General features: G+C 43.9%; 1 long non-coding RNA gene across 1 annotated transcript in view; it reads left to right on the top strand.

The window, feature by feature from the left end:
• LOC116748150 overlaps positions 1-15,151 on the top strand; it is a 45,414-nt gene extending 30,263 nt beyond the window's left edge. Inside the window, exon 6 of the long non-coding RNA XR_004348171.1 lies at positions 14,912-15,151. This is a non-coding gene — a long non-coding RNA (uncharacterized LOC116748150). The remainder of the gene's footprint in view (positions 1-14,911) is intronic.
• Positions 15,152-22,662: the final 7,511 nt, after the last annotated feature.

Genomic DNA, 22,662 nt, shown 5'->3' with positions numbered 1-22,662 from the left:
AATGGAGACTTTGTTGTAATGTTCCCATTTTGATTTTTTCAAATATTTTATTAGGAAAATTTTTAAACATATAATTTGAAAAGATTTTACACTGAACACTCATGTACTCATCACCTAGAGTGAAGCATTAACATGTTACTAGACTTGCTTTGTAGGCCTGTCTGTCCATTTATCTATCCCAATTTCCATCCATTATTCTACGCTTCTTTTTGAGACATTTTACAATACGTACAGACATCCACACAGGCTACCCTGAAAATTTCAGTATACGTATCATTAACTAGGTTTTACTATTTGTTTAAAATAATTTCTAGGTAAGGTTTCCATACAATGAAATGCATAAATGTTAAGTGTACCATATGATAAGTTTTGACAAATAAATATGTCTATGCAACCAACCCTATCGAGGTAGACGTTACCATTAGCCCAGAACATCCTCTCATCCTCCTTTCTTAAAATTAGCAAAGCCTGAAGGTCTGCGGGACAAAGTCCAGGAGAAGCAAGGCACATAATTCCAGGTGTCCTCTTCCGGTGGAGTTACGTGGATATGGCTAATTGTCCCAGCAGTGGTATGTGACGACACATCTGAACTCTGGCCAGCCAGATTAGCCCACCCAAGCCTTGGTGTCCAGGAATTTTACTGGGGATATGTCATGAAGGCTGAAGTACCTACATCACAATTTCAGCTCTTCAGATTCCAGACCCCTAGAGCAAAGACATGCATTCATCAAATAGCACAATTTAAGAAGAAACTATTTAATCAGGTTTGTACCACTTGGCCCAAAATGTCAAGCATACAGAAATGTTCTTCTCAGACAGACTGTTCTAATGGCTCAGAGCTCATTATTTCCCAGGTGCCAGTCTGAGGCCGTTCCTGAAGAGAAGCATTTGTAATAAATATGGAGGGAAACCCTACAGAAATGAGAGTACATGATTAAACTGTATAATCAAGCACAAAGAGAAAGGGAGACAGCAGAAAACAGTTTGCAACACAATTCTGAAAAATAGGAAGCTGATGGTTAAGGTAACAAAAAAAACTAAAGACGCCTACGTATTGGGATGTTATTGGTTATCCATTTTATTTATTTATTTTTTTTGCGGTACGCGGGCCTCTCACTGTTGGGGCCTCTCCCGTTGCGGAGCACAGGCTCCGGACGCGCAGGCTCAGCGGCCGTGGCTCACGGGCCCAGCCGCTCCGCGGCACGTGGGATCTTCCCGGACCGGGGCACGAACCCGCGTCCCCTGCATCGGCAGGCGGACTCTCAACCACTGCGCCACCAGGGAAGCCCTGGTTATCCATTTTAAATATAGCATTGTCGGGACTTCCCTGGTGGCGCATTGGTTAAGAATCTAACCGCCAGTTCAGGGGACACAGGTTCGAGCCCTGGTCCGGGAAGATCCCACATGCCGCGGAGCAGCTAAGCCCGTGCTCCACAACTACTGCGCCTGAGCTCTAGAGCCCGTGAGTCACAACTACTGAGCCCACGTGCCACAGCTACTGAAGCCTGCACCCCTAAAGCCCTTGCTCCGCAACAAGAGAAGCCACCGCAATGAGAAGCCCACGCACGGCAACAAAGAGTAGCCCCCGCTCACGGCAACTAGAGAAAGCCCACGCGCAGCAATGAAGACCAAACGCAGCCAAAAATAAAAATAAATTTAAAAAAATTTTTAAATGAGATATGACCATAATTTAAAAATAAATAAATAAATAAATAATAAATACAGCAGTGTGTACATGTGTGAACAAGTTTAATTCCCCCGTTGAAAAATCATGGTATGGAAAAATAAACACACCATCAAACACATAGCAGGAACATGGCGGACATTCCAAAACAGAGGGGAAAACTTAAAATAGCCAGGTGACCTCAAAGTATCCGGTAAGACCCAGAGAAGACATCTCTACACCATTAGGAGGGCTGGAAGCTAGAAGTATGTCTTTTAAACATGAAAGAGAAATTTCTGGATGTCTAAAATTCTACGCTGAGTCGAGTCTATTCTGAGTACCGAGGAAATAAAGACATAGTGCAAAGCCAGAGTGTTTCCCCAAAGCCAGAGTGTTTCCCTCTCACGGACCCTCATTGTTGGGACTTCAAAAGGAAACTCACAGGAAGGACAATGTTGGAGTCAGATGAAGGAAAAGGATGCAAGAAACATTGTGAGCAAAAGGAGAAAAGGACCAGAGTGTGAAACCGATCTAACGCTGACCCCATCAAAGCCAGCACCAATAATAAAATTACGACTACATGAGGGCATACAAGCAAAGGGGGGGCCAAAGTTAGCAGTGATATAAGTTGCAGAATAAAAATGGAACAGAGTTAAAGCCAGTCATCTCTTTGAGAAGACAGTAAACGTGAGCTTTATTATTTTTCTGCTGAAGTTATTAGGTGTATTAAATTTAATCACTAAATAATGAAGACGGGAAACAGCTTCCTTTTAAAAACATGGGAGAAATATTTTTTTTTTATTTAGGTATCATAGAAGAGAAATAATAGAAGCGAAGAAAGGAAACGGTTCCTAGAAATTGTAAAATAAGCACCCAAAATGAAATTGAGGAATATTCGCAATTGCAGTACATATAGACGGATGAGAATCTCCCTTGACAGATATGAACTGTCGGATCGGGTTTAAAAAAAGAAAATCTAGGTTCTTGCTAGTTTGAAAGGGTCTGAAACCAATAGCCGAGAAAGACTAAGATAAAGATATGAAAACACTAAAATGGTGAGTAACTATGAAGAAGAACTTTCTGGAGCCCTGTTCAAATCAAGTAAAAAAGACTTTAGGAAGTTAAAAAAAAAAAAGAAAACCATGGATAAAGAAGGCTAGTATGAAGCGATACATTTTCGCCAAAAAGTTATAAACGTGCTAATCTTCTTTGGACGTGGTAGCAAAGCACTTAAATACACAAAGCAAGATTTGGGGGAATTAGAAGGATAAGCTGTCCAACCTACAGCCCAGCCATCTACAAGTCTTTGCTTAGAGAGAATCCTGCTTTCAAAGGAAAGAGAGATATACCAAGTCTGATTCATGTAAAAATTAATGATCAGAGATAAAGTATAAACTGAATAAAGCTCGCCTTTATTTCTACTTAATTGGCCTTTTGACCGCTCCACGGAATCCAAGGGACTTGATATACTGAGTAGGTGGTAGAGGGGGAAATGGGATTCCTCCAAGCCTATTCTCACTCCTGGGAGAGCCTGATACCTTAGCCACCCTAGAACATGTGTGATCCATTAAGAAGGATTTTTGCAAGGGTCTGAATAAACTCGGAGGCGGAGGTTTTCTGTCGTCAATGTATTTTCATGGAACCATGGGACACAGTCTCGGGATGACAGCCAGAAAGTTGCCAGTTGGAAAAAGAGTTGCATCAGTTAAAACCTTTTACCCGCCAGCCACTTGGAAAATGAAAGTTACACGACGAAAATAAACATACAGCCCAAATGAAAACCAGATGCATGCAGCTTTGAGGATCTCTCCATGTTTGCTTTCCTCTCCATCTTATGTTACATTCCTTCTAAAATGGATGCAACTTCTGGAAATTACTTTGCACAGTGAGATCTCCCATTTGTTTGGGGCAACATTTTTAGATAGACAAATAGAGAGATTCCCCAGTTCTGACTCAGCTAAGGGAGATAGAAGTCTATTGTGCATCCGAGGACACGTCTGGAACAAATCAGGCCGATTTACTTGTTTCTAAATACCAATCCAGACAGTAGCTTAAAAGTAATTTATATATCCCCTCTCCCCGCAATCCTCCTGTTTAGGATGGCCACACCCAGTGCAAATTTTTCATCCTGTCGACAAGACCTTGACTTTTATGCATTTGACACTCTTTTGAGATACTGCACATCTTGTCCTTCTGCTTTTCTAAAAAGATGGCTTACTGGACAAAAAAGAATACGTTCACTTTGTGAAATGCACGAGTAGGACTGGAAATGTACAAGGGACTTTTCATGCTCCCTTGGTTTTGACACACGCTTCAGGGTATGGCTACACGTATGACATTTTTTTGAAAACCAAGTTGAATAACGGCATTCCACAGTGTCTGGAGGCAGTGGGCAAACCCTGACGTTATAACCAGGCACATCAGATTCAACTCTGGGCTTTCACACTGGGCTTTCAGAGCTGTCTGAATTTGAGCTTTCTCACCTGTAAGAGCAAAAGCAAGAAAGAGAGCGCACAGAAGAAAACACGGTGAGGTTACCACGAGAAAGCGTGAGATAGAAATCCCCCAGTTTTGTACAGCACGAGGAATATAGCCAATATCTTTTAAATTAATTTTTATTGGAGTATAGTTGATTCACAATGTTGTGTTCGTTTCTGCTGTACAGCAAAGTGAATCAGTTATATATACACATATATCCACTCTTTTTCAGAGTCTTTCCCCATATAGGTCATTACAGAGTATTGAGTAGAGTTCCCTGTGCTCTATGGTAGGTCCTTATTATCTATTTTATATATAGTAGTGTGTATATGTCAACCCCAATCTCCCAATTTATCCCTCCCCCCCTTTCCCCATTGATAACCATAACTTTGTTTTGTACCAACATTTTGTAATAGCTGTAAATGGAAAGTAACCTTTTAAAATTGTATAATTTAAAAAAAATTTTTTTTCACATCTTTATTGGAGTATAATTGCTTTACAATGGTGTGTTAGTTTCTGCTTCATAACAAAGTGAATCAGCTATACGTAGACATGTATCCCCGTATCTCCTCCCTCTTGCGTCTCCCTCCCACCCTCCCTATCCCACCCCTCTAGGTGGTCACAGAGCACCGAGCTGATCTCCCTGTGCTATGTGGCTGCTTCCCACTAGCTACCTATTTTACGTTTGGTAGTGTATATATGTCATGCCACTCTCTCACTTTGTCACAGCTTACCCTTCCCCCTCCCCATATCAGGTCCATGCTCTAGTAGGTCTGTGTCTTTATTCCCGTCTTACCCCTAGGTTCTTCATGACCCTTTTTTTTTTCCTTAGATTCCATATATATGTGTTAGCATACGGTGTTTGTTTTTCTCTTTCTGACTTACTTCACTCTGTATGACAGACTCTAGGTCCATCCACCTCACTACAAATAACTCAATTTTGTTTCTTTTTATGGCTGAGTAATATTCCATTGTATATATGTACCGCATCTCCTTTATCCATTCATCTGTTGATGGACACTTAGGTTGCTTCCATGTTCTGGCTATTGTAAATAGAGCTGCAATGAACATTTTGGTACATGACTCCTTTTGAATTATGGTTTTCTCAGGGTATATGCCCAGGTGGTCTACTCACACACTCTCTTTTTTAATATAAATTGATTGATTGATTGATTTTTGGCTGCGTTGGGTCTTCGTTGCTGCGCGCGGGCTTTCTCTAGTTGCGGCGAGCGGGGGTGGGGGGCTACTCTTCGTTGTGGTGCGCGGGCTTCTCATTGCGGTGGCTTCTCTTGTTGCGGAGCACGGGCTCTAGGCGCGCGGGCTTCAGTAGTTGTGGCCCGCGGGCTCTAGAGCGCAGGCGCAGTAGTTGTGGTGCACGGGCTCAGCTGCTCCACGGCATGTGGGATCTTCCCTGACCAGGGCTCGAACCCGTGTCCCCAGCATTGGCAGGTGGATTCTTAACCACTGTGCCACCAGGGAAGTCCCTTCACACACTCTGCATATTACTATATGCCTTATGCTCTCAAATTGTCTTAGCTCAAAAAAGAAAAGGTTGACGTGTGATTTATAAGACATTTTCTGTTAAAAAACAAAGCAAGTCCATCAAACGATGCATTCACACAGCTACTGCGTTTTAGCATTGCTTCACAGAAAAGGCAGCTGTGAGGAGAATAGGACTTGTTTTAATGGCATTTCTTGGAATTTTTTTTTTTAACTCTTGGTAAAAATCTATTGTCCAGGGTGGTCCTCTTTTCAGGACAATGAAAAATATTTTAAGTGTATCATAAAGTGATGAAGAGAAACTACAGATGCTAAATGGATGCATGATAGCGTTGGTTTTGCCTGTCTCTGGAGAAAGATTTCATGTAGCCACAGCCCTTGTAAAATAGAAACATTTCTTGGTTGGTTACGCTAGAAGACTCCGACCCCCGTATTTATTTTACCCCATGTGACCTTACCAGTTGTTCTTCCATTTATGAAGGGAAAGAAAATCACGTTGAAAGAAAACGATGATGAAGGACAGACATGGTAAACTTGCAGCCAAACAGTTTGTTTCAACAGCCTGACCAGACTTTGTCAGTGAACCTAACGTAGAAAGAGATCAGTTAATAGTCCCAAATCACGGATTACCTTGTTCAGAGCGTTTCAAACACTGGCTGTCTTCCAGCTGTTCTCATTCACTGGATGAAAAGGACACTAGGTTTACAGAAATGGAGTTTAATTTTACACGCTACCATCCAAATATACATCTATTTTTAAATTTAAAGCAAATCGTAAAGGGGAACATCTATTCGGGTAATTCTGTGGCTTCTTTTATGAGTAGAAGTCTGTTGTACAAGAACTTGTCCTTGAAAGCGATCTAAGATGATTTTATCGTCATCCATTTTTTTTCCTATTGTATTTTAACATCTGCGGTGTGTTGTTCCACTGTTCTGTTTATAGAAGCTTAGATGTTCCCTTGAGCTGTGTGACCGCAGCAGCCTGACACGAGGCTGAGCAAAGCTGAGCTTCCCCAAAGCATGGCCATGGGGTTGTCACAACCTTGAGGATGTTGCTTTGATCCTAGCTACCCGACCTTCCCTGTGCCTCCCATCTAGCAGTTCCTCCATAAATGCTATTTCCGGTTCCCGTGCTGTGCAACCCATCGATGTAAACCAAAACACAAAATAAATCCCATGATCTCCTCTCAGAACTCGCTGACCTTTGCATGTCCATCTGATTCCATCGGCAGCTCCAACGCTGAGAAAACCAAAACAAAACCAAACACCAGTGTTCTTGCCATGAACCGCAGCAACAAAAGAGAAGAAAGTAATAGAAAAATGAACTCCTCCTTCGCACAGCTTCCCAGTTTTCATTTGGCGCTCAGGGAAATCCAATGCTTGTGTTTGTTGGGTATGTATATAGTCTCATAGCATAATGTAAGGCATATTTTGAGGTCATGATGAAATGTTTTGGAATCTAAAGGTTTTGGGGAAATGGCCAGTCTTATCTAGTCTGACATGTTTTGTTGAGTTTATTTGCTCACTGGACACACGTGTCGGAGCCTGCTAAGTGATGTCAAAAACTGAGCTTGTCTGTACCGGCGCCAGATCGAATCTGAGACAGAGTTTGGGGCGAAGTAGGAAAGGAGAGTGTTATTGCTTTGCCAGGCAGAGGGGGGGCACAGCGGGCTCCTGCCCTCGAAAAACTGTGTATCCCAAGTTGGGAGGATTTGATGAGTTTATAGCAATAGTTCAAGGGTGGGGTTGCTGATAAGATCAGGGCGTGTGCAGGGTCTCCGGTTCGCAGGGACTTGATTAGCAACTGTTCCGCATCCGCCCTTGGGAACTCAGGGAACGTCTCGGAGGCTGGAGTCTTGCCTACAAGAAACGGGGGGACAAGAAAAGGCTTCGGGAACCCACTGGGCGTGCTACCCCGCCCCAGTCTCCCTAGGACTCAGGATTCCAAACAAGACTGACACACCAGCCACCTCGCCACTTTATCTGCCCGCAAGAGCAGGGCAGACAGTTACAAATGACAATCTTGCCATTTCAGTTTTGCGAACACTCAGACCAACCCTGACTTTCACCCACCCTCCGGCCATATCTTTTTTTTTCTTTCCTCCCTGACCTGATCACCCTGGGGCTTTTTATTCTTACTTTGCCACGCCTGAGCCTCATCTCTGTTTCTAGATACGGTAATCTCGTTCTTTTCAAGGGAGTGAGTTGGCTTTTCTTCAGCTGGTTTTAATCGTGGGAGCTTAAAAGGCCTGCTCTTGGAATGGGGTTATCCGAATCACTGGTGAAAAATATTGCCTGATCCAGGGGTGAGGTCATGTAAGTTCTCCTGTGCCCCCGTCTGCAGACAGAACCAGAGAGAGCGTGCCGTTCCAAACGCCACAAGGCATCTGAACTCTTCTAGGTAAGATGGGGCTTCCGTTCGTCGTATTTAGAAATGCCCGTGTTAGCCAGTGTTTAAACACGGGACAGAAAACAGATTAGTGTTTGCCAGGGGCCACTGGGGAGTGACTGCTTTCACGGGTACAGAGTTTCCCCTTGGGGTGATGAAAACCGTTGGGAGCTACATAAAGGGGGTGATCATACAACATTGTGAGTGTGCTAAATGCCACCCAGTCGGGTATTTTTAAATGCTTACGACGGCGTTATGAGTTGAACTGTGTGCCCCTCGGATTCATATGTTAAAGTCCCGACTCTGTCCCTCCGAATGTGACCTTATTTGGAATTAGGGTCATTGTGAGATAATGAAGTCGTGCCGGAGGAGGGAGGGACCCTAATCCAACAGGACTGGAAATCTGGACACAGATCCACACAGGCGGCGAGAACAGCGTAGGAACGTAGAGACAGAAGTTGGGATGATGCCTCTGTAAACCAAGGAACGCAAGGATTGTGAGCAGCTACCAGAAGCTGGGAGAGACGCGTGAATTTCCCCCAGAACCTCCGGAAGAAATCAGTCGTGCCTACACCTCGACTTGACGCTCTGCTCTTCAAAGAGTGATTTTTCTGTTGTGTGGAGCCCCCCAGCGGGGGGCACTTTGTTATGGCAGCCCTAGGAAATTAATACAGGTGGTGCAATGTATATTAGGGGTATTTTAACCACAATAAGAAGGACAGGTTATCAGGATGTAAGATATGCCTCAGAATGACAGGCTTGGAAAGTAGTTGTGACCTAAAAGCACAGAGACATAAAGTAAATAAAAGAAAATTCACACGTGCAGATGAATTTCCAAGGAATCAGGCTCTTGTGATGAGCGATTTACGGAACTGTCCCAAACCCTCCAGTCGGTACAGCAGAAAGATCCCTTTGGCCCCAGAGTTCACGGATGTTGCGTGGTTCTTGAGTCAGGAAGGGTTTTTTTTTTCCCCCCCAGGGAAATCACAGGAGTGCTCTCCACATCTATGAAGAACTCACGGTGAGCTCCCGGGGGAGGGTCCTTCCAGGTGGATGACTTTCCACCTGAGCGAGGATGCTCAGTGTACCTGTCAGCATCTCTGATGCAAAGAAAACCAGCTGGGCAGAGCAGAGTCCTGACCTCCAGGAGGGTTTTGGGCAAGCGTGGAGCTGACGGACAGGCGCCCTCTTGGAGGACGTAGGAGGACGTGGCAGTAGGCAAACTGGAGAAACCTGGACCGAAAAATGACCAAGAGAAAGAGAAAGCCTGGAGTTCGAATGGACAGACCTCACAATCCCTGGCATTGTGCCTCTCAGCACCCCTGTTTTCCCTTCTTAGACATTCACTTCAGCTCCTTAGTATTCAAACAACTTCCTCTAAAAGATCGACACTTCCCGAAAAGTAGGAGCCACATCTATTTTTGTCCCCATTCGTCCTCTAGGTGTTAAGACAGAGACTAGCCCAAATCAGCACCCAACAAAAATTCTTGAATAATTAAGCGAACGAATGAGTGAATAAATATACGGTTACCAGGGGGGAAATGGGAGGAGGGATAGTTCGGGAGGTTTGGGTGGACATGTCCACACTGCTATATTTAAAATGGATAACCAACAAGGACCTACTGTAGAGCACAGGGAACTCTGCTCAATATTATGTAACAACCTAAATGGGGAAAGCATTTGAAAAAGAATAGATACATGTCTATGTATAACTGAGTCACTTTGCTGTTCCCCTGAAACTATCACAACATTGTTAATCAACTATACCCCAATATAAACTAAAAAGTTAAAAAATAAAAAATTTTAAGGCTTTACGTTCTGTCAAAAAAAAAAAAAAAAAGAAACTCACCCAATGCCCTAGAATTAAGAAGCATCCAACAAATGTTTGGTAAGTGATTGAATCCCTGAAGATGACATGACATTTTCTCCCCTAAATTTTCCTTTAAGGATGGTACACCCCAAACCATTTATGCTTAAAATAGGAGTGACTCAAAGAGGCAAGACACAAGTGTTGGAGAGGCTGTGGAGGAAAGGAGACCCTCATGCACTGTTGCTGGGAATGTAAATTGGTGCAGCCACTATGGAGAATAATATGGAGATTGCTTACATAAAAATAGGACTCCCGGGCTTCCCTGGTGGCGCAGTGGTTGAGAGTCCTCCTGCCGATGCAGGGGACACGGGTTCGTGTCCCGGTCCAGGAAGATCCCACATGCCGCGGAGCGGCTGGGCCCGTGAGCCATGGCCGATGAGCCTGCGCTACGCAACGGGAGAGGCCACAACAGTGAGAGGCCCGTGTACCGCAAAAAATAATAATAATAAATTAATAAATAAAATAAAATAAAAATAAAGTAGTAGTGACTTACGAATTGGAATGACAACCCTTGCTGGGAGGTATAATTGTGTTTTGGAACCATTCTCCAGAATGAAAATATTTACTTATTGAGAAAATAATAAGGAAATGAGTATAGCTGAATTGGATTAGCATCAAGACTACGTTCTAGTTCTCGGAAGCAGTTTAGGACGATAGAACAACAAACAATCCACTATAAACAGCAAAGCAAGAATTGGCATTGCAGTTGAGGGGAATGAAGTGTTTTTAGAAAACCCAATTTATGCTCTACTCCCTCCTCAGCAGTATTAAAAGCATGCAACTGCTTTGTTGTGGAATTGAGTCCGACTTTTTGTTTCCTCAATAATTTGTTTTTGCCTTGATGGTATAATTTGTCTATTTCTCCTGAGGTTTGTTGACATTATTTGGTTTTCCCTTGTACTGCAAGAAAGAAAATGAGACTGTATTTATACTAAAATGTGAGCGGGGCCATTTTAACCTATTACAGCTCCAGGAATTTCCATAGGGTCAGTCTCAGCTGATTCAGTTAAAATTGTCCTGATGGAAATTTGTATGCTGTAAGCAGATAATGAAACGTTTAGGGGTACTTCAGGGTCATGTTTTGTTTCCCTTTTATCCTCCAAATATCATTATATAGAGTATTTTAACACGAGTCTTAACGGTTTTTCCTTATGGTTACATCTTGAACATGGGCTAGTAGCCATGAGTGAATGTATTTCTACTAGGTTTTGCTGTTGTGGAAAGAAGGTTGGATTCCACATGGAAATGTGAGTTTGAGCCCTGTTTCTGATTCTTATTAGTGAGCTCTCGGGAGAGGCATTTCACTTTCATTCATTCGGTAGGCATCTACCGAGTCTCACCTTTGTTCAGAGGGACTCATGCAGCTACTGGGCTATGTCAGGGAAGAAAACATGTCTTGCATTCTGCTGAAGCCTCTATTATAGCATAAACATAAGGCATCTGTGAATCACAGAAAATGCTAGAAGGTGGTAAATGCTATGGGAAGTTTAAAAAGCAGAAGAGTATATGGGGAATTGGAGCCCTCAGCTGAGAGCAGAAGGGAAGTTGAAATTTTCTGTGCAGGACTGTCAAGCTTGCTTTCATGGAGAAGGTGGCATTTCAGCTAAGGCATGGGGGCCGTGAGGGCTGATCTCAAGCAGATGGCCGGAGGGAGAGTTTCCCAGGTAGTGGGAACAGGTTGTGCAAAGGCCCTGTGGTGAGGGTCACCTAGTATATTCATGGAACAGCGTGGGTGGGGAAGAGTGAGTGAGGAGCAGGTTGTACAGACAAGATGCTAAGGGGTGAAGCGAGTCCTGTAGAATAATGAAACCACATGTGCCTTTGGGAACATCCCTAATAATCCAGGGCACTCTGATTGTTTGCTGGAAAAGAGTTGGTGGTATTTTGGATCAGGGTGATTGCAGTGAAGATGGTGAGAAGTGCTCAGAGAGCTGATACACTTGAATGGTGCTAGGGGTTGAATTGGTCCCCCACCAAAAAAAAATGATGTTTGACATCTCAACTGCGAGCACCTGTGAATGTGACCTTCTTTGGAAATAAGTTCTTTGCAGACACGATCAAATTAACATGAGGTCATTTGGGTGGGCCCTCACAAAACGTGACTGGTGTCCTTAATTAGGAGCTTGGGATTAACATATACACACTACTATCTCTAAAATGATAACCACCAAGGACCTCCTCAGAGAACTATACTCAATATTTTGTAACAACCTATAGGGAAAAGAAGCCGAAAAAGAATACATGTGTATAACTGAATCACTTTGCTGTACACCTGAAACCAACACAACGCTGTACATCCACTATACTTCAATAAAAAATAAATAATATTTACAAATTATTTTAATTTAAAAATATTTTTAAAATCCAAAAAATAAAAAGAACAGGGAAATTTGGACACAGACAGACACAGGTGGAGAAGGCCATATGAGATCAAAGGCAGATACAATACTCCCCCCCTTATCTGTGGTTTCACTTTCCATGCTTTCCGTTACCCATGGTCCACCTCAGTCAGAAAATATTAAATGGAAAAATTGAAGAAATAAACACTTCGTAAGTTTTAAATTGTGTAGCATCGTGTGAGAAAATCTTGCGCCGTCAGCTCTGTCCTGCCCGTGACGTGAATCCTCCCTTTGTCCAGCAAATTTCACCCTTTCCTCACTTCGCAGCCATCTTGGTTATCAGATCAACTCTCTCCGGTATCTCAGTGCTTGAGTTCAGAGAACCCTTATGTTACTTAATAATGACCCCAAAGCACAGGAGTAGTCATGCTGGCAACTCGGGCATCCTTTTACTGTACCTAATTTATAAATTAAGCTTTATCCTAGGTATATATATATAGAAAAATACAGAGTGTATATAAGGTTTGGTGTTATTCGCGGTTCCAGGGGTCTTGGAATGTATCCCCCGAGGATAAGGAGATTGGAGTGATACATTACAAATCAAGGGACACCTGGAGCTGTCAGAAGCTGGAAGACGGAAGGAGGGACCCTCATATAGAGCCTCTGAAGGGAACCTGGTCCTGCTCACACCTTGACCTCGGATGTCTGGCCTTTAGAAATGTGAGAGTATACATTTCGGCAGTCTTAGGAAAGTCGTACAGACAGGACAGCGAATGAGATTTCTTGATGGATGCGGGACACACAAGAGAATAGTAAGTATGGACTCAAAAACATTTGGGCAGAGATGGAGAAGGCTGGCAGCGAGAAGGTTTCAAAGGAGGGTCAAACATACAGCATTGGACTTGCTGAATCGGAAATCTCAGGAATGTGGGTATGAATCTCGTATCCATTAAGCATCCCAGTAGCCAGTTGGATAATGTGAGTCTGGAGCAAAGGTACTGAGATAAATTTGAGGGTTGTTGGCAGATGACGGTGTTTTAAGATAGAAGGCTTCATTGGTCACCCAGGAGATCGAAAAGGTAGGAAAGGTGGCTCGAGCAAGGCGCCTGAGAGTCTTCAGTAGTAGGATGCTTGTGACGTAGTGATTTATTTTTTAATTAATTAATTTAATTGAAGTATAGTTGACTTACAATATGTTCCAATCTCTGCTGTACAGCAAAGTTTTGTCACCTCACCAAGAGTCGAAAAGGAAATGAAATATACATTGGAATACATATACACATACACACATATACATTGGAATATCATTCAGCCATAACGTGGAATGAAATTCTGATACCAGCTACAATGTGGATGAACCTCAGAAACAAGACGTTGGGCTTCCCTGGTGGCGCAGTGGTTGAGAGTCCGCCTGCCGATGCAGGGGACACGGGTTCGTGCCCCGGTCCAGGAAGATCCCATATGCCGCGGAGTGGCTGGGCCCGTGAGCCATGGCCACTGAGCCTGCGCGTCCGGAGCCTGTGCTCCGCAACGGGAGAGGCCACAACAGTGAGAGGCCTGCGTACCGCGAAAAAAAAAAAAAAAGAAACAAGACGTTAAGTGAAAGAAACCAGACACAAAAGACCACACATTATAGGATTCCATTTGTAGGAAATGTCCTGAATCGTTCATTCCAAAGAAGCAGAAAGATACCTGGCTGCCTAGGGCTGGGGAGAGTGGGAATTGACTGGGGATGCGTATAGGGTTTCCCTTTGGGGTGATGAAAATGTTATGGAACACCATCATGGTGATGGTTGAACAACATGGTGAATGTCCCAAATGCCATCGAATTGTTCTCTTTGGTTGATTGATTTGGGGTTATGTGAATTTCACCTCCATAAAAATAAAAAGGAAATGAAGCCATGGCGAGATTCTCTTGCCGGCCGTCATCAGTTCAAAAATGCAGTATCACTTTAACGTGATACTGCAGCTCAAACGATACATACAGTTCAAATAACGATACATCAGTTCAAAAATGCAGTATCACTTTAATCATTGCACACGTCAGCGCGGCTCCTTTCTTCCCATTATATCTTCCGAGGGGATCTGTGTGCACCCAGAAGTGATTTTTGCCTCATTTCACCTCTGCTGGCAACATCCCACCCATCACCATCACCCAGCAGAAACACCCATCCCTCTGTAAATGCTGCAGCTCAAGGAGACCCTCCCCATCCCGAACGCCTGTTCCTTCCTTTCCACCCCCCTATCGGGCTCAAGCTCTTTAGAGCTGCCAGCCCAGGGGGGTCTCACACAGCGGGGGTCTCACACAGCAGGGGCTCATGACACATGTGCTCGCTTGAATTGAACTGAAATGAGGAAATCCTGACGTTGACCCCAAAAATGTAAAATTTGCATACAATCCCTGGTAGTGATACCAAGCAAGACCCTGTGGGGCTCCTGGGCACAAAAGCTTTTCTGTGTCCCGCACTTCTCGATTACAGGAAATAGGCTTCCTTCAACCCCCATGACCTTCCCTGAGTTCCAACGGGCAGGTTCAAACAGTTGCTAATCAGGGAAGGGAGGGGATGCAGAGACAAGGGAGGAACAGTGAAGAAACAGCAGTGCAGCCTGGGGGCAGGGTTCTGGTTCCCCCTCAAGAGATACACATGATAATATCTTTGAGTTCTTCTGCAGATACTGAAACCCCAGCAGGTGGGAGAAGTTAACTGCCTGCTGCCCACCAGCATGCAAAGACCCCAGACCCGCTGGAACCAGAAGGTCGATGATACTGACGTCCGATGACCTCACCACCAGCCAATGAGAAGAATGCCCACGAGCTGACCACGCCCTCTTCGAACCATCGCTGTAAAACTCCTCACTGCCACCTCCAGGTTGGGACACACAGTTTTCTGTGTTTTGTTCAATATTTATTTATTTATTTTTGGCTGCGTTGGGTCTTTGTTGCTGCGCGCGGGCTTTATCTAGCTGTGGCAAGCTGTGGCTACTCTTCGTTGCGGTGTGCGGGCTTCTCATTGCGGTGGCTTCTCTTGTTGCGGCGCACGGGCTCTAGGCATGCGGGCTTCAGTAGTTGTGGCTCACGGGCTCAGTAGTTGTGGTGCATGGGCTCAGTAGTTGCGTCTTGCAGGCTCTAGAGCGCAGGCTCGGTAGTTGTGGCACGTGGGCTTCAGTAGTTGTGGCTCACAGGCTCTACAGCGCAGGCTCAGTAGTTGCGCATGGGCTTAGTGGCTCCGTGGCATGTGGGATCTTCCCGGACCAGGGCTCGAACCCGTGTCCCCTGGATTGGCAGGCGGATTCTTAACCGCTGCACCCCCAGGGAAGTCCCCGGGACACAGTTTTGAGGACATTAGCCTCCTGTGGCCCCCTTTGCCTGGCAAAGCAATAAAGCTATTCTCTTCTGCTTCACCCCAAACTTGGTCTCCAAAAATTAATTTGGTGTCAGGGCACGGAGGCCAGATTCAGCTTCAGTAGGAAACGTCACATCCACCAGCAATGATGTCCTCTTGCGCCAACCAGTGGGAAATGAAATACAGGCTGTTGGAAGTCGGATGTTTTCTCTCTCACCACCTCTGTGGACCAGAAGGATCGGCTGAGAGATCTTAGGAGCCAAAAGGTGCAACTCAATCTTTCCGCCATAAGATGGGTGCGTGCGTCATTTTATCAGAGGTAGAGATCCATCTCTAAGGCAATCACAGCTTTGCAAATGTTCAGCTCCATGCTGCTGGCTAAAGAAGAGGTCGCTCATCCTCTTCCATGAAATCAGCCACTGCAATCAGGTTAACGGAAAGGCTGCAGTGGAAAGAATCTTTGATTGGGCTGCTATGGCATTTCTGGGATGCCAGCCCTCCTGTGTGTATTGCATATTTTGCAGGGATGCCTGTGGCTCCCTTTGGAAAAGGGAGAGACAGAATTCCCTTCAGTTAGCTGGGAAATCTGCGTGTCCACAGAAAACACAGACGTTTGTGCGAAAGACAGAAACCATCCCACGACATTCAGGCAATATTTCCTCCCCAAAGACTTTATTTTCAGAACCAGATCTTTTATCGGGGGGCTGGGATGGGGGGCGGAGGGCGCCGTTTAGCTTGCGGGATCTTAATTCCCTGACCAAACCTGGGCCCACGGCAGTGAATGTGCTGAGTCCTAACCACTGGACCACCGGGAATTCCCTAGGACCGAATCTTCTATAATTTCCTTGTTGCAGTCAGAAGTTCAGTGTCAAAGTGGTATCAGCTGCTTTACCTCACAGAGCAGTGGAGAGAAGGGAAGTCTTATTTAAATAACAGATGTGGTCAGGGACGTGACCTGGCTTGGCTGAAACTCTTACCAGATGCCACAGTGTTATACGATACAGGAAACACAGGGTCCTTTTTTGGTTTTGTCCTAAACTGTATGCGTGGATTTAATATGATATGTGTTAGAAGGTGTATATATATATAAACATATTGGCTCGTACATACTAGAATAATCCTGGCAGTGTGCTCACGTTCACATCAGGACTTGTTAAAATGCGTTAGTGCTCCTCCAGTAATACACCGCACTCTCACAGAGCCAACAAGATTAGGATGGTCTGTAGTTTATGGTCATGAATATGGCGTTGCCTCAATATTTAACCAAGGCAAATGCGTGCAAAACCCTGTGCCTAAAGGACATTTCAGTTACAAAATAAACGAGTCAAGAGTGTGAAAAGTGCAGTGTGGCGAATATAGTCAATGACTATGTAATAACTTTGTATGGTGACATCGTAACAAGACTTACCATGGTGACCATTTTGAAATGTTTAGAAATATCGAATCACTGTGTTGTGTACCAGGAATAACATAGTGTCGTAAGTCAATTATACTTCAAAAAACCGTAGAAAAGGGGCTTCCCTGGTGGCGCAGTGGTTGAGAGTCCGCCTGCCGATGCAGGGGAACACGGGTTCGTGCCCCGGTCCGGGAGGATCCCACATGCCGCGGAGCGGCTGGGCCCGTGAGCCATGGCCGCTGAGCCTGCGCGTCCGGAGCCTGTCCTCCGCAACGGGAGAGGCCACAGCAGTGAGAGGCCCGCGTAACGCATAAAAAAAAAAAAAAAACCGTAGAAAAAAATCGGATGGAGGCAGTCAAAAGGTACAGTTATAAGATAAATAAGTTATCAGGTAAGATAAATAAGTACTATGGTTGTGATGTACAACATGAAAAATAGAATGAACACCTGCTGGGTCTTCTGTATGAAAGGTGTAAAGGTAGTTGATCCTAAGAGTTCTCATCACAAAACAGAATTTTTTTCTATGTCTTTAATTTCGTATCTATATGAGATGATGGGTGTTCACTAAACTTGTGATAATTATTTCATGATGTATGTAAGTGAAATCATCGTGCTGTACACCTTATACAGTGCCGTGTGTCAGTTATATCTCAATAAAACAGGAAGAAGAAAAAAATGCTAATTGGAGTAGATTTTTCTTACAGGGAAATGTAAATCATTAAACTGCTTCCCCAAGAAAAGTGATATGAAAATAGAATTTCAGAGACAAAAAAAAATGAAGAACTTCCGACCTGTTAAAATGAGCTTGTTCAAGTATTTTTATATGGATTATGGTGGGAATCCAAATGGATCCATTTCAGAGACTGATGAAATTTTCATGTCAATGTTCACAATTTTCTGTAAACTGTATATTTTACAACTATTGAGACATGATGAGGAATTTTAGAGGTCAACAAAAATTTCTGAGAAGGGATATAAGTTTTCAAAATTTACTTAAGACCACTGATTTAGAATCAACCAAAATAATATGAAACTTGGTCCTAATTTAACAGCATGAATTTTACATAAGAGATACTTTTGTTTTCAGCTAAAAGAAGGAGCTTCTGAGCATTCTCATATCCTATTCAACTACAGTTGTTTTTGTTTTTGTTTTTTTTGCGGTACGGGGGCCTCTCACTGTTGTGGCCTCTCCCGTTGCGGAGCGCAGGCTCCGGACGCGCAGGCTCAGCGGCCACGGCTCACGGGCACAGCCGCCCTGCGGCACGTGGGATCCTCCAGGACCGGGGCACGAACCCGTGTCCCCTGCATCGGCAGGCGGACCCTCAACCACTGCACCACCAGGGAAGCCCCAGTTGTTTTTTAAATTGTACATTATGTTTGTAACTGTGAGACAATTTAGCAGAATAGTAAAAGAAGGAAACCTTGTTTTCCTAAACTTAGCAGAAAATGGATATGGTTTAACTTTATTATTATGTCTAAGGCTAATTAATTAGAACTGAAAAAAAAATTGCTTCCCCAAGAAGGGGCAGGGTTACGGAACAGAAGAAACAGAGAGGAGAAAAAAGGTGGAAGAAAAACTTCACTTGACTTACAAGGGTTTAAGGCAAGAAAACTGGGGGAGTCCCATAATGGACTAGAGAGATTGCATCTTGCCAGTGGCTGGTTAGAAGCCACCTTGGCTTGAATCACCTGTCCTTTTGTCAAAGGTGAGGATGAAACAGCTCAGGGAGCGAACCATTCTGCTTGAGTGTGTCTAATGTTATTTTCAGCTCAGCAGACTCAGCCTGCATGGAGAGACCGTGAGCTGGATTTCAGGAAAACCCCAAGAAGAGTCCACATTTCTCTTAGGATATGCCCGGGAGAGCCTCCACAAGCCTGGAAACACTTAACCATCCCTTCTTACTTGAGAAAAGTCAGAAAGGATTATTGAAACAGATTGGAATGTTGAACCAAACCTATAAGTGTTCCTAAGCTGTGTTCATTAACCAAAAAGGATGCTGAAACAGGAAAAACAATGAACCTGGGAACGTAGCTATGATTATACCCCTCCACCCCCAAAGGGGAAAGGAGTTGTGAATATTTAAGAGAATAGAATATGTTGGTCATTGACAACGAAGAAAATAAGAGAGAAACTGTCCAAGGAAAATACTTTAAAGGTAATTTTCTTGGAGGGCTGAAAGAAAAGATGCCAAAAAAAATAATAATCAAACCAAGAACTCTTATCAGTTATGATGTCAGGTCTTTGGGTGACTGTGAAATGCATTTCTTCATCAGATGAAGACAGGGCTTGGAATTCAGCACATCTATTGCACAAACACGGTTTGACCACCTAGTGCATATACGTCAGTGTGGGCAGAAGTTTAGTAAAAATGGAAATGTGACCTGTAGGATCGGGAAGGATTCCATGGATGCTTAAATCATATTGAGAGTGTGACGCTTCCTACTTCCTACTTCGAGAAAGGAGATAGCTGTAAGGTGAGATAGTGATTCATTTTTGCAGGCAAAATCCTGCAAGGACTCATAAAAGTTAGGTGGTAGGCCAGATATCCCAGTTGGTTCTGCCCATGGAGACTGTACAAATTATGATTTTTGAGTAGGAACAGCTCCTTGCCTGTTATCAGTGCCATCAGGGAAAGGAAGAGAATAGGGAATCTGATGAATGTAAAGGGAAAACTCTAGAGGTGGAAGATTTGAATTCCAGTTGCAGCCAAGTGCATCACAACTCTTTGGATGCAACTGGACAGAGAGAAAGTAGGAAGTCAATTGCTGTGATGATCTCACATTCAGAGGTTACTCAAATTACCCAAAATGACATGATAGGGACAAAATTGGGAGTAGATCTAGAGTTAAGGTCTGGCAGAGAGGTTTTTCTCATGAAAGCCTGGAGACTCCTATGCATTGGGAGCCCAAGATCCCCACACCAACCCCAATAGCTCAGTGTAAATGCAGAGATTTTCAAGTATCAGATGAGGAACTTGCAAGAAAAGTTTCCGGTGGGGAAAGAAAATGAACATTGGAGGAGATGGATTTCCCTGGAAATGTTTCTGTTAGGAGGGCAGTCAGATGTTGATTCATCAACGTCAAACTAGGTCCTTTTGTGTATCCTGAGTCAGAAGCATGCCCCATGATTTTCCTAGAGAGTAAAAGGCATGGTTTTTAACTCAGCCCCGTGGGAGGAGTTTAAAGCACTTTTATTTGAAAGTCACTCCTCTGGTCCCAGGGAAATTCTGAAGCTGAGTTTCCTTCCTCTGATTGTTAGAGAAATTATATTTGGTGGGTATAAACTGGAAGTCATGACAATTCAGGCATTGTTTCTCTGGAACCGTTAGATGTATATTTTAACATGTACTTTTTTCCCCTCCATGTGTTGGTTTAAATATAGTTGTCTGTTCTAAAGTTGGTGGTAGCTTGAAGGTAAATCACAGACTTGCTGCATCCGGCATGGGAAGCAGTCCTCGCCTGCACACACAGAGAAGGTCATCCTTTTCCTGGCACTCAGTCCTGAATGGTACTCCAGGTGTGTGTCAGGGACAGAGCCGATGTAACAGAGAAAACAGTTGGAGATTCAGGGAGGCATCTGCTCCTCAGATACGTTGGGTCATAATCAGCTTGATGCACACCAGTGACCAGAGGGTTCAAGGGGGCATTACCGTGAACGTCAGTTACTGCACTTTCAGAAAGCTCGTAGGACACATCCTGGGGGGCATAGCCATTTAGTGTCCCCCTTCAGAAAAGTAGGGCTGTGGGCTGGAGTGTCCAGCCCTCTTCCCGTACACCTGGGAGATGCTTTAGGGTTGACCCCCACCATTCTTTGAAATCATCCATAACTCACACTTCAGAGTGCTTAACCAAAATGAAATCTGTGCACGTGGAAGCTCTAATTGACTACACACTGAAGCAGTTTCCATAGTAGGTGTGAATAGATGTATGACTGATAGATGACAGCTAGATGGATAGATGATAGATAAGTAACTGATAAATGATTGATGACAGATAATGAAAAGATGATAGAGATAGATGATAGATAAACAAGTAGATGATAGATGATAGATGAAATAGAGAGATAGGTATAGATAGATTGTTTGTAGATACATGACAGGGATAGATAAATAGAAGATGATAGGGATGATAACTAGATAGATGGTAGGTACGGATGGATAGATGGATGAATAGGTAGATGAAGAGATGGGTGGATGAATGGGTGGAGAGAGAGAGATGATGTATGGAAAGATATATAGATACATAGATATGGATGGATGGACGGATAGACAAATGGATGAAAAGACAGATGGATAGATGGATGGATGGATGTATAGATAGATTATATAGAGAGATAGAGGATAGATAGGTAGATAGATAGAGGATAGATAGATACTTAGGTAATAGATGGAGGGATGGATGATAGATAAATGATAGGTAGATAGAAAGATGATAGATGATAAAAAGATAATAGAGATAGATAATAGATAGATGATAGATACAGATAATGATAGATGAAATAGAAAAATAGGTGGAGATAGATAGTTTATAGAGACATGATAGGGATAGCTAAACAGATAAATAGAAAGATGATAGAGATAAGTAAATAGATGATAGATAGATAGATAGAGATTTTCTAGGTCTCCACTGTGCTGTTGTGTTAATTACTTTGGAACCATGCTCGCACTTATATTCAAACCATGCTTATTAAAACTCGAGACATGAGAGCACGAAGGGTCATGCAGAGTCCTAGGAGGTACATTATATGTAGGGTTACTTTCGTCCAGAACTAAAAGTTCACCACAAAATGGCAGCACCCAAGTGTCCCCCAACCCCTCTGTCTGTGACTCTGTCCTCCTGCATCATTAATCTGTCAATGTCAATTCAAGGAGCATTTTATTAGAGAACCACCCAGCACCATGAACAAAGCACAGCCCTCCCACCCGTGAGAGCAGCAAGTCAAGGGCTGCCAGGGTCCAGGCAGGTGTAATTAATTAGAGAATGTTACCCACCCCAGCACCCACCCAGAGGAAACCAGTGAGAAACAAATTCACGGGTCATCTGGGCAAAAACAAATGCTGAAGAATGTAAAACACAGCCTACACGTGTCCATATGTGCCTTCCCTTGCTCCTGAGGGCGGGGGCAGAAACCCACTCCAAGCACCATAGTCAGGGACAATCGGGGTCTTTGCAAAGCCTCCGTGTCCAGCCAATGCTCACTCAGTTTTTTGAGGGGCCTATAACACAAGCATATGGTGGGCTACAAAATCCATTTGCCCCAGTGATAGAAAATTATAGCGCTAAACACCCAGAGATGGTATGTTACTCAGCTCAGGCTGCCATAATGTAGTACCACATACGGGGGGCCCTTAAACAGCAGACATGTACTTACTCAGTCTTAGAGGCTGGAAGTCTGAGATCAAAGGGCCAGAGTGGTTGGTTTCCGGTGGGGACTCTGTCCTCGGTTTGTAGATGGCTGCCTTCCTGTTGTGTCTTCATATTGTGGAGAAAGAGAGAGAGTGAAGGTATCTCTTCTTCTAAGGACACTAATCCTATCGGATCAGGGCCTCACCCTCATGACTTCATTTCACCTTAATTGCTTCCTTTCTCCAGATACACCTGTGCTGGGGGTTAGGGCTTCAACCTATGAATTTCGGAGGAACTCAAACACTCAGTCCATAGTAGATGGAAATATCGCATGGTAC

This window comes from Phocoena sinus, chromosome X (genome assembly GCF_008692025.1).
Source record: "Phocoena sinus isolate mPhoSin1 chromosome X, mPhoSin1.pri, whole genome shotgun sequence".
In the NCBI taxonomy this organism is placed as follows: Eukaryota; Metazoa; Chordata; class Mammalia; order Artiodactyla; family Phocoenidae; genus Phocoena; species Phocoena sinus.
Note: the sequence above shows the minus strand (reverse complement) of the source record. Positions and strands in the feature narration are given on the sequence as shown.